The following is a 13132-nucleotide window of genomic DNA, read 5'->3' as shown; positions in this document are numbered from 1 at the left end:
CGCTTGGTGCTTATGGCTGTTCCCAGCATCCTGGCAGAGAGCTTGGCAGTGTGAGGAGAAGCCCAGATGGAAGGTGACAATGGGATGTCCATGTTACAGGCTATGATAAACCATGCGTAGCCCCCACCATCAGCGCAGCCCATGTTGCTCCATACTTTCTCTCGATGCAAGGCAGTTCCAACTCAGAGGTTGCGCATTTGAAGTCTTCCTGAACATTGTTGTTATCTGAATTGTGGGTTTTATTTCTTCAAACACTGGTAATTAAAAGCAAAAAGCACAGTGAAAGCATTTTGGAATCTAGTCAGCGTACTCTCCTGTAGATGCCATACGTGCTCTGTATGACCCTAGTGTTCCCAGTAAATCCAGCTCCTGGGGACTGGGCTAAATTTGCTTGCTGCAGCTGGGTTCTTGTTGTGGTTTAAAACCAGTCAGGCAGCTCATTCACTCACTCCCCCCCCTTCTTGCTCTCCCCCTACTCCCGGAGGGACGGAGAGGAGAACTGAAAAGAATGCAACTCCCAGGGGTTGAGATAAGAACAGTTTAGTAACTAAGGTATAACACAAATCACTCCTGCTACCACCAACAATAATGATAAAGGATATAACAAGGGAAGATAATACAACACCTCAGCACCAGCTGACTGATAACTTGCCCCCCCAGCCCAACCAAGCACTGACCGATGCCTCGTCCAACCCCACTGTCCTCCCTTCCGGGTAACTCTCAGTTACATCCTGGGCATGATGTGCTGTGATATGGAATACCTCTTTGGTCAGTTTGGGGCAGGTGTCCTGTCTCTGCTTCCTCCCGGCTTCCCTCCTCCCTGGCAGAGCATGAGGCTCCGAAAGTCCTTGGTCAGACTAAACTACCAGTGTTACCAGCTCTGTTCCCAGGCCGAAAGTCAAAACACAGCACTGCACCAGCTACTATGAAGGAGGAAAATGACTGCTACTACTGAACCCAGGACAGTTCTGATAAGCCCTGCAGAGCATCCATGTTACACCTAGGACTTATTTCTCCCAAAGGTTCAGGCTGCCAAAACTCATAGTGGGTGAGCAATACATGAAAATAATGGTGAGACATCTAATACCAGCATTACAGTGACCACAGTGTTGTGCAGTATGATGTGCTCTACTTAAAAGCATGACTTAATTAGCATGGCAGTTATGTTTTGCTTACTTGGGGCTAGGCAATACAATGGATATCTGTCTCCCATGGCTATTACGAGTCAGCAGTTATTGACATATGCCTTGATCCTCCATGAAGCTTTGTTTTCCCAGTGGTCCGAGACACACAGCTATTGCCTGGGAAGCAGCAGGATTATGGTGGCACCTTTTACCTTTCTCAGAACATCCATCCCAGCAAGTTTTTTAGCAAAGGCCTCGTCCACCAGGATTATGCAATTGCTGCAGATGTATCAAGGGTTGTCTAAGGCTTTGCATTGCATGTCCGGGCTCATGTCTGAAGCAATGAGGGTGACAAAACTGCTGAGTCTAGCATCTGCCCTCTTTAATGGGAGATGCTTCATGAAATGCTCGTAGCTGTAATGGAGTTAATCTTTGCATGAACTAGAACTCACCTGTCCTCCATTTGAAACCTCTGGTACTTTTCCATTATCATACACTTAGAGGAAATCAGGGATTTTTAGCCAGCACATTTATAAAGATTATGCAAGGTACATCACCATTTTAGAAAGGCTTTTCACTGCACATTTATTTTTCTTCATTCCTTATGATTAGTATTTGGCCAAAGAAAGCTCCAGCTCCATTTCTGTTACTACTTGTCCCTGGGTGACCATTTAAGAAGTACTTCATGTGTCATTACACGGTTATTCTCTGTCTTCACTCTAAATGTGTTATTTCTGAATGAAAGGGTCCTTCTTGGTAACTGATCCCCATGCATCCTGACAAGTCCATCAATCCTGCTATGCAGAGCATGTGTCCATCCCGGGTACCTGACGATAAATGAACTATGATTGATACTCCCTTTATACTCTGGAACAGCAGCCATTAAACCTGCTGGACTTGTTCTGTCACACTGAAGACTACCAGGAGGATGGTTTGCATGTCTTTTATACCTAAAACACAGCTATTTATATCCTGAATGCTGTACAGGAATGATGGGAAGTGAATCATCAGAGATGTTTTGATTATATGAATAAGATTCAATTTCAGGTTTATCCTGATGATGTGAATGTTTTCCCTGGAGATGCATGTCTCCTGCCGAGCTGGCAGCTGTGCACAGTAGGGCTTTGCTCCTTTCAGATAGGGCTAATTAAAGAGAAGGACCTGATTAGTAATCTGGTGGGAGACCTCTAAGCCGAATTTGTCATGAGGAAGCGAGTAGTCACTTTTACTCCCTATGTCATAGTCTTTTCCTATTTGAATTCATACCAGACCTGCAGACCACACAATCCAGGAAGGAAGTCACGGCTGGCTGGAGCTGTCACCCTGGGCTTATGTTGGCAAGGCTTTAGTACTCTCTTTCAGCTCGCTTCTACCATCTTTTGTCATCTTCCACCTTGGTTTTCCACTTATAAAACAACAGCTGAGCAGCCACAGCCCAGCCTGGGAAGGAAAACCCATGGCAAAGAGCTGGGATGGGGAGCCCTGGGGACACCCTTCTGCCTCAGGCACTGGAGATCTGGGTGGTTCTTCTGCAAGGTAAGATGTCTCAGCGCTGATGCCCTGTTTTAAGTGTTCCTTTAGACAGGTCTATGCTGCCTCACTCCAGTCCTGCTTGCAGTGGGACAAGACTTTTCCCCTCATATTGCAAAAGCTGATGAGAAGCTGAGATGTTTCAACCTGGAGCTGGTGACTGCAGGCATGGTTCCTGCACAGCAGATGCTAGCTGATGGCATTCATTACTATTATTTATTGCACTCTTTTCATTAAATTAATAAGACCCCACTATCAGAAAAGATCAAAAATAGGCTGCTTCAACATGCAGTAGGATGAATACTTGTGGGGAGGTCTTGAGCAAAGTGAAAGAAATACACAAGATTGCTACATGAGCTTCTCCTTCCCCCACCATCTATAAATAGGCTCACACTGCAAGCTTGAGGATGGTCTTTAACTAAACACAGTGGTTTATAATATCATAAGAAGTACAAGTCTGGAGATGATGATGCCTTTATCTGGTATTTCCTACCATTGTACTGGATCTTGGTCATTTTTAAGCCTTAGAATATTTAAGGTACAGAAACAAGGAATGGCAGGTAACTCATTTTCCATGTGTTTCCAGGTGGGATGCACATATAGGGGGAAAGTAGCTTGAAATGCAGCCTCTTTCATGTAAGGAAAACACCAGTGATGGACCATTTCCTATAAAGTCCCATGCTAGGTCCAAGATAGATGCAAATCAATGGCATTTCTACATATGAGGATACATTTCCAACCCTAACTATTCTATGATTCTATGATTTCCATTGAATGTGGGGTTTTTTAGCTCTTTTATTTTCACTCCTTTTGTCAGCACACTCACCTATAGCAAATGTGTAATTTTATTCTTACAAACAGGCACCATTGTTTTCAAAGGGAACGGATGGTTCCTACATCATAACCATCTGCTGCTTGTTGCAGGCTGCTAGTGGCCCACTGTTTTTAAACACAGCTACATCTGTGAGTACGTAACACCTGAAAGCACTCTGACTGGCATTCCATCCCTTTTCCTTTTCTCTTTCTTTAGCAATTTTTGGTATGCTTTTTCAAATCCATGCTTCCCCCCAATCAGTTTTTCATAAAATCATAGAACTGGTTGTAATTCTATAGAAAGGATATCAAGATCGTCTAGTTCCACCCCCTGCCATGGGCAGGGACACCTTCCACTAGACCAGGTTGCTGAAGGTCTGGTCTTGAGCCTGTTAGAGATGGAGCATTCATAACTTCCTTCAGTAGCCTGTTCCAGTGCCTCACCACCCTCACAGTAAAGAACGTTTTCCTCATATATATAACAAGATTTTCCCCTTTATAGACTAAGAAGTGTTGTCTCAAAATCTTTGCCATGCTCATGCAGAAGTGACTTGGCAACAGAGATGCGAAGGATGCAGAGTGGTGATGCTGGGGGGGACAAAAACAACAGCCCCCTGATTTGAGAGAAATCCTGAACTGCCATGGGTGTTTTTATACGTATTTAGGACATTTGCTGCCCTTCATTGGGTGTTCTTCTGGCTTGTCTCTCTCCTACTATGATGGTCTAAATGCAAGTAATAATTTATTAAAGAACTATATAAACTGTTGTTTTATTTTTATTAAAAACAAAGCAAAGCAGAACAAATACTCATTTCTGTGGAAGCATGTTCTTTACCACACAGGTCGATTAGCCCAGTTTGATGCTAAGAAAAGCTGTGCTGGTGGTAATGATCTTCTGCTTGCCTGCAAGGAAAAAAATAATCCTTTTTGTGTTTCTTGCAGGATTGAAAATCAATGTTAGATTTACTGACTGGAGCTCAGCTATAGCAAAGCTTTGGCCAAAATCTCCATAGGTGTAAAGCAGTACAGCTGCTCTGGCTGGAGGGTGCTGGTGCCAGCTGAGCCAGCTGGATTTTATTGCTTATTAGATCAAATTAAAGGCTGTTTGCATCTCACATCAATTCTGACACAGAGATTTGCAAGCAGGAGCATTAAAGATGGCAAAATTCATGCATACAACCACCTTTTATTAAATAATGTATCAGGTTTGTGTTGTTAGCACAGCATCCTCAGGCTTTTACTGACCCTAAGACCTGTTCTGCTCCTAATGCAGTTAAATAAGGCTGTTATTTGTGCCGTGTGAGCAGTGATCACCCTAAAAACTGAGAAGGACCTCACTGTCTGTACCAGTGACGAACCTGCTCCATTGCCTCCAGCAACCCTGTACAATCCTGGGGGGCACATTCCTTATGGGGATTGGGTAGTGTAAGTGATGGGAGACCCTCCTGAGCAAGAAGGGACATCTCCTCTGGGTATCAGTCCAGTTGAAGACTGGGGGGGTCTTTATTCATACAGTTTCTCATGCCTCTGCCACAAACCAGCTCAATTTCTTCCACTAAACCCCGATGAGCAAAACAGACTTTTCATCATCTCCTTGAAAAAAACAAAAATTGCAATGTATCTGCCTGCAGGTGATGAGTACAATTACATCCCCCTCCTGCTTTTTGCCCCCAATAAGGAAAAGCATCTTTCACTGAAATATCTGTCCGTTTAGCAAAGCCGGCAGCTGTCAGGAGAGAAAAGCTGCAGATTGACAGAGGAAAGAAACAGCAAAAGAGCTCCCAGAACGCTGCACAGAAAAAAATGATCTTAAGATGTTGACCTCACATGAAAGTGTGCGTAGTTAAAATAAAACCAGCAATATAATGTCCTGGTTATTTCCTAGATGGGAGTGCTGTACTCACTGCGTGGTATCCCAGCCTGAGAGCCTGCAGTTGTATTTTTCTTGTGTTTTTTTCCTACAGAACAGGAAATGTGGCACGTTTAGAGGTGGGTCCTCTTATTTCTGAAACCCCTGCACTTCTTTTGTCCCATCACCTTGATCACATTATGGTCTGGTCTTATCAAATCACATCAGGGTTGGTAATTTGCAAGGGCACCGGTGCAGTTGCATTAGATTTCTGACCTGTGAGAAATCACACACTGTATTATTAAAACCCAAATTAGGTAAAAAAATAGTGATTTCTCCCATCTCCTCTCCTTGAGTTCACGTAGTCTTTGATTTTTTCCTCCACTTTAATATTCTGTCTATAAACCAGTTCACTTCCAGATCCTGCTGTTCAGCTGTTACTGAAAAATCATCTTCAGAAACACCGAGCAGGGAAATGTTGATTTGTTTTGATCTCAGGGGAAATAATGTAACTCAGCAACAAGCCCACCAACAGCAGCTCTTAATACACAACCAGACAGCTCACAGAGAAATCACCTTGCTGTTAGGCTGCGTTCACATATTTAATTGCATTTAATTCTTGAATTCTGATACAACTCGTTTCAGCTGTATGAATAATTTGTGGGGGGGGGGGGGTATTTGGTTCACTGGGTGAACCAAAGGAGAACAGAGGAGAAAAAACAGAAAGTGGTTTCATTTTCATGTTCTTTAATCCTCTTTGCCATGTGGCCTTTTAAAACTCTTTTTGTAGGTTTTATTATAAAATGGATAAAAAAATGTAGTTTCAGAAAGAAAAGCTGAACTGTTTAATTCCTAAAGCTAATCTGGAGGGGGGAGGGGGGGTGGTAAAGGTTAAAATGCAGCATTTGGGCATACCTCCGGTTAGGCTTTTGGGTGACTTATGCCCAAACATGCACCTTATCAGCTTTGAATGTTCATTTTGCCAAGCAGAACCAGGGCAGGCACATATGTGAGGACAACACACCCAAAACCACTGTTTCCTCCCATAATTGCCTTGCACTTGTCACAGTGGTATTCTTACGAGCGCTGGATTTTCAGACTCTGTGAGTTCTCTAATGTGACCATGCTGAAAGCAGCTTTCCTACAAGCGATTACTTACTCACAAAACCAGACTGTTCTTCCCGGTCGTGACTCCTAGAAACACACAGGGTTTGGCTAGGACTGATGTGCCCTTTTCCAGCTTACCAGACTACCTGCTGGTCAGCCAGCTTTCCTAGAGCCAAGTACTTATTCAGAACAAAAATATTTCAGAGGAAGAACTATTACAGCAGTGATGCTATGCCTGCCTTGCTCTAGTGGTGGTCACCCTGAGACCCAGCAGGCTGGTGGCACTATCATCCACCATGCAGTAATGGGACCATCGCATCCAAAGCTTTTGCCATCCTGTGGTTTCCCAGATTGGGTCAAAGCATCCTCTGCCATCAGGGAATAAATTTGTTGCTGGCATTATTTCTGCATTTAGGGAATTGTAGTCATTATCATGTAGTATATTTGGTTGCCATTTGAAGCTGCTTCTGGACTACCTATTGAGCTTGAAAGTTGCTAACACAGACATCTCCAGTGATGGTTAATGTCAAAGGCTGAATGCCTCTTGCTTTCACAACACTTGTATCTGAAAGACTGGCACTTCAGTATAACATTCCTGAAACACCCCACCATGCCAGGGTCTTCCCTGTACCTTACTGTCCCCACACTGCTCCCATTGCAGGCAACAACCGACCCTCCAGTGAGGGGCTATGGGCTGTCAGGAAGGAGATACAGGAGCAGAGATGAGTGGAGGGATGAAGGAGAGGAATGTGGGGGGAAATCCAGTGTGGAGGATTTCAAGAGCTGTGTGACAAAGACATGAGCTGTCAGGCAGGTTCAGGGACCTTGGAACAGTTTGCTACAAAACAAGCCTAACAAATAAACTGTGGATTTTAATTAACGTGTTCTTTCACTCATGCACAAAATTAAAAACCCATCCAGCCTCAATCACCATCATCTTTTTTCTATTTATTTTTTCTTAAATTAGGAGGTTTTGCTATACTAATTGTTACATTTGTCCGTTTCCATCAAATCAAACTAATGACAACCAGATGGTTGCAGCTCTCAAGATGCCTCACTCAGGGCTAATCCATGCTCTCTGCTGTGCAGAAGCAAGGAGCAGAGGGAGTCGGTCCTCTTCCTCCAGGCACTGAAAGGACAGGATTAAAAAATACATAGTCAGCAGGAGGTAAAGCTGGTGAATACCGCTGTGACCAGCTCTCCCCATGGAGCTGAGGTTGGATTATCCACCCTGTTCATACACTGTCATCAAAAAACATGCAGAGGGATGGATGGGGAAAAGTAATCTGTCTGGAACAGAAACAATGTGTGCTTGATCTCCAGTCACTCTAAAGGATGTGAACATTCATATATGCCCCCTGTTGGTGCACTCCCAGTGTGTGTAGATGCTGTGTGTCTCATCTTCTTGTACATCCTCTACCTGGTCCATCACCCATGCACAAAAAATTACCAAGGGTGAGATTTGTCCCCACATGTTTTGCTCCACAGTAACAGACTTGAGATGTCGCTCCTGTCAGCTCCTGATAATACATGCATGTTAATAATTACAGCAGTTTAGTTAAGAAGCAGTAGGTCAAACCTGTTGTGATCACTTGGATGATACGTGAAAATTATTACAGGGTGCACCCATTGTAAGTTAGGATGATTAAGGCTGCTGTTATTAACACTCTGCCCTTCCCTACTGCCAGTTTAATTTTCTCGAACATTTTTACATCCTGCTCCTCATGGTGCCTTGGGGTTTTGTAGTAAAATTGAATAACCATTTTCCTTTCTAATTTTTCTACTAAAGCACCATCTTCTTTCACCATCAGAGCTGAGAAGCAGGTTAATCCCGTGCAAACTCATCCGCTGTTAGCACTTCTCCCTGCTCGGGGGTGATAGCCCAGTCAGAAACCAGTGGAACTTCTACACCTCATTCATCACTTCTCACAAGCAGCTACTATCGGAGACTGTCACAGTTAATAGAAGTCTCTGAGGACTTTCAGGTAGGTTTTAACACCCACAGATTGTGGGAGGCTTGACTAGTTGAGCAGTGGAGCAGACTTGTTGGAGTCATCTGTTGGCCTCCCCAGCACATAGGCACACCACCAGCTTACTGGGATGTGGGAACCCATGTACTAGAAAGGGTTCTGCCTGCAGCTGTGTTGCACATGTCCAACACGGTGACAACACATGGTGGTGCACAGCCAAAAATCAGGGTCATACCTCCACAATGGAAAAGGTTTTATGATTCTTTGTGTTCCCAAAATCAGGAGGAAACTCACTGGTCTGACATAGCCACAAGCTGCAACTTGCCTTTAAAGAGAAGCCCTCGGTTTTCCATCTTTCCCTTCTTCAATGGACAATCCTGTTAGGAAGAAAAACATGACATGGGCTGTGGTTCCTTGATTTTGTCTACAATAAAAATGTGGCTCTTATTTATATTCTGTACTGATGAAAGCAGAAGGTTCCCACCTGCAGCTCTCAGGCGATGTTGTCTTTCTGTAATTTGAATGGTTGAGCCAAAATTTCACATTAAGGGAAACCTTTCTCCATGCCTTTCTGTCTCTGGGGATATCACGGCTCCCTCTGAAATAACCCTTGAGCTCTACCTCCAAAAGACAATTCCAAACAGCAGCTTTGGTGGGGTTTGGATCCTTGGCTTACATCAAATGCATTACTCTGGTGTGTTTCAGAAAAGCAGCTATTCCTGCAGACACCACAGGGGCTTCAGCTCCTTCTCAAGCTCTAAAGCTATGGCTAAAGTCAGCAGGCTGTTTAAAAGCAGGCAAGGCTGTGATGGGATTTTATCTGCATTCAAGCTAGGCTCAGTTAGCATCCAACATCAGGAAGGCTCCCAATCACATGTTTTTCCATTTCTGAAACTGTTTTACAGTGGCCAACACTTTCACATCCAAGCATCAAAACAAGTGGCACTGCATACACAAAATAGAAACAGCACCAGTAGCTGCACTATTATTATTGGCCCTTCTGAGACTGGCGAGGAAGGTTAAAAGGCGCCTAGGACTACTGTACCTGAGGCCTAATGATGATAAACTCCAGCTATAAAAGGCTGCAGGAGGAGCACAGATTCTTGAACTGGAAACTTGGAGCTGGGTCCTAGGGTTGCCTTGACACATAGAACACAGGTGTCTAGTGGGAAAGAAGGTGTGAGAACTGCCTGTGCTGCTGAAAGTAAGTGATTTTGGGGAGGAAAGAGCTGAGGTGCTGTTACTGGGGTATGGTGTTTATGGTGTGAGAGGCTAGGCAGTCCTTGATAGGAGATGTTGGCTCTCAGGTAGAAGTCAAAGATCCCTCTGCTAATATATTTTCCTCCCTTGTGATGGACACTGGTATCCACTTTGCTATGTGTTTATTTCTTGGAAAGGTTAATAGTCATTTGGTTAAGCTTGAAAGGGGTATCTGCCCCAACTCTTGGCAGAAGGGCAGAAATAGGAGAGATGAGGAAAACTGTCTGTGCCAATACACTGGACTGGGAATCACAGTCTTCTAGCAGCAGTTTCACAGCCTGTGTGACCTGACCTTGAAAGTCAAGGAACAGACAAAATTCAACACCGTATACTATTGGTCAGTTAATATTTAACCTAAAAGTTGGGGTTGGCAGCCTCAATGAGCAACAACTGTGCTAGAGATAATGGGTTTAGCTTTGGGATGCATCCAAAGCCTGACTAAAACTCTGGGGATGCTCGGGATAGTGCTGAGCTGACACCCTCCCTCCCCTCTCCATCATGGCTTTGGGATGCTGATGCATATCCTCTCACTGGACCGAGCTTGGGTGCTTGATTTGCAGCCTGTATAGCTGAAAAACGTGGGTGTTTTTAATGTGTTTCAAGGGTCTTGTCCTGCCTGCCAAAAGCTTGCAGCAGCTGCCCAGGCTAATTTTACAAGTTGGGTGTTTGCTTCTGACAGGCAACTCCTCACATCTTTATGACTAGACATTATTATATTGTTCTTTCATTTGATAACTGTTTCAGTAATGGCTTCCATTTGCAGTAAATCTCTTCTGCTGTCTTTTTCCCCCCTATTAAACATAAGATGATAACCTTTGCGGGAGGCTGTGTGCAGCAATTCAGTGAAGCTTTAAGAGGCTGGAGAGGAGGAGGGGAGATGTGAAAGGGAAATGTGGTCAGCACTAGCAAAGTGCCTCGTGGGAAGATGCTTTTTGTGAAACTAATTATACCCTGGAGTACTTGGAAGAGTCTTCCCAGCATGCAAGTTGAACTGGAAAATTAATATTTAAATGGTTCTTCAAGTTAGTACGTCTTTCGAAAGCACTGCTCAATACCTGGAAAATATGCCTGTGACGCGAGAACAGACGAGTCTGAACCTGACCCAACACATGTTTGGCCACCACCATGGAGCAGAACCTATCCCAGTTAAATGGCTTTGCAAACACCAACTAAAATACTCTGAGCTCTCCACAACACACAGCCAGTTCAGCTTTACTTTCCCCCGTAGTGCAGCCCTTGGTTTGCAATAGGGAAGGCTGGAGCTTGCCCAGAAATTTGGGCTGGGAGCAAGTTTCTGGACCACCAAAGGAGCATCCCCAGAGACCTTTGCAGCTGCTCTTAGGCTGTGGCTCCTCTTCCTCATGAGTTTTTTAATATGTATATGTTACCCTGGAGGGTGACAGCATGAGGACAGAAGACATCCCAGCAGCACCAGGAGCTTTGCACTTTTCATCTCCTGTTGCAAGATAGCTTTGGTGGCCCAGTAGTGCAGCTCCGGCCAGGTCTGGCTTATTTGATGGCTCATTTGCTCTGGAGTTGAGCTGAAACTTCTCAGTGAACTGCAGTGCTAGGCAACAAAACATACCCCTAAAAAATGCAGCAAGCTGCATAGATGTCTGCTTAACTCAGGTAACCACACATCTGTGTGCCTAAAAGCAGGTAACTAATGCTGGGTGTGCAATTGCAGGAGCAAGACGAGAGACTACAGCTCTGAAGGTCAGTGCTTTGATGCCACGTGGATGAGCTGTGCTGTTGAGCATGTGTTTGAGCTGGACCATGCAGGCAAGGTGTAACCCATCACCCTGTGTCTGTAAGTCCCCACGAGTAAAGAGGACTGAGGGTGAGGTGGGATGGGACTGATGCTCCAGTGCTGTGTGTGGCCTCCTGCACTACCAGCTGCAGTGGAGCAACTTCTGCTGCAGGGTGGTGGTCACTGCTTCAGTTTAATTCTGTGTTGATGTTGGAAGATCTTTGGGGGATAAAAAGTGTTCCTGGTCCGAACCGCTGTGCACAGCTGAATAAGCCAGGCTTGAAATGCACTAGAGCTTTAAGGAGCCCCAAAACCCCGAAGCAAATGTTGAGTGGAGCCTCTAATTTGGGCAGCCCCTGCTGCCTCTCAGTCAGAAGTGCATGTGTGGGAGATCTCAGAGGATTTTGGTCTTCTAACTCCTGGATGTTTTTGGTTTCTGTCCAGATGATGCTTTCCCAGTATGGGATTTCAAATTCAGGTTGCAAAACAACCTCCTCTAAACTGGAGAAAAGGGTTTCTCCCCACCACTTGCCCAAATAAATTATCCCAGTAGCAAAAGGGCCTTTTACCTTCAGTCTGAAAATAGGATGGAAAATTACAGTGGTTGTATACAACACAGTGTAAGTTCCCTCAGACAATGAGTATTTTGTTGGCTTCCCAAGTCCCAATCAAATCATCATTTATACACTACAATTTAAGGCATGTACTCTGCCGCTAAAATCCATAACAGCTATAAAGTGTGTGTTGTGTATACAGTTATTATTGTTGCTATTTAGTTTCTTATCTATTTTAATAGCTAAAATATTAGAATGGGAAAAGAGAGTACTGATTATCCACAGATACGCCTAATTTAACACTGTGAAGGTATCTGCTAAAATAACATGTACATAATATAGGTAAATGAATGTTCATGGGAGGCTAAAGCTGGAACACAGCAGTGATTCCAGAAATAATTGTTTCTTCAGGGGAGACAAAAAACCGAACAACCCACCCTAAAGCTTCAAATAAAGCCTTTTGCTACGCTTTTAAAAATAAATGCTAGCAATGCATTTTAATTTCCCACGTGGTTCAACAAACCAGCGTTATGAGAAATCCCTTATTTATGAAGCTCCCGGATAAAACCAGGCGCTGATCCTGGAAGTGCCTCTATCCCTGTTAATTATTTCTTAAAAAATAAGAAGTATTTTGACTTTAACTCTGCAGGATGGAAACAGCTCACACAAGCAAGGATGTACAGCATTAATGGCTTATTGTGTGATTGGGTTTATTTCCAAATAAACAAAAAAAATGTGACTGGGGGAAAGGTGGTTCTCCTTCAGGCTGCCTGTTGCTGGCCTTGGGATGGAACATGGACCCTGTGGGTGGAGTTTCTGCTGTAGGTTTTATTTTTATTGCTTTCCTTGCTTAGATGTGGGGGGAGTAAGAGAGGATGAGCAAATACAGTGTTTTATAAGGAAAAACATTTGGTCATTGTAATTTTGCATATCATAGAATCATAGAATGGTTTGGGTTGGAAAGGACCTTAAGATCATCAAGTTCCAACCCCCTGCCATGGGCAGGGACACCTCACACTAGACCAAGGCTCTGTCCAACCTGGCCTTGAGCACTGCCAGGGATGGAGCATTCACAGCTTCCTTGGGCAACCCATTCCAGTGCCTCACCACCCTCATGGCAGAGAACTTCCTTGCATCTAACCTGAACATCTGTTTAAGTTTAAATCCATCACCCC

General features: G+C 44.2%; 1 long non-coding RNA gene across 1 annotated transcript; it reads right to left on the bottom strand.

The window, feature by feature from the left end:
- Nucleotides 1-4225: 4225 nt before the first annotated feature.
- Nucleotides 4226-5445, bottom strand: LOC133218399 (uncharacterized). Its single transcript, XR_009727142.1, has 2 exons — nt 5372-5445; nt 4226-4370 (listed from the first exon to the last, which is right to left on the bottom strand). It is a non-coding gene; the product is annotated as an uncharacterized LOC133218399 (long non-coding RNA).
- Between the last annotated feature and the right edge of the window lie 7687 nt (nt 5446-13132).

Source organism: Neopsephotus bourkii, unplaced genomic scaffold (assembly GCF_033783945.1).
Source record: "Neopsephotus bourkii isolate Nb327-2 ecotype Australia unplaced genomic scaffold, CSIRO-AGI_Nbou_v1 NB_1250, whole genome shotgun sequence".
Lineage (NCBI taxonomy): Eukaryota > Metazoa > Chordata > Aves > Psittaciformes > Psittacidae > Neopsephotus > Neopsephotus bourkii.
The sequence above is the reverse complement of the archived record's forward strand: the minus strand, read 5'-3'. Positions and strand labels throughout refer to the sequence as shown.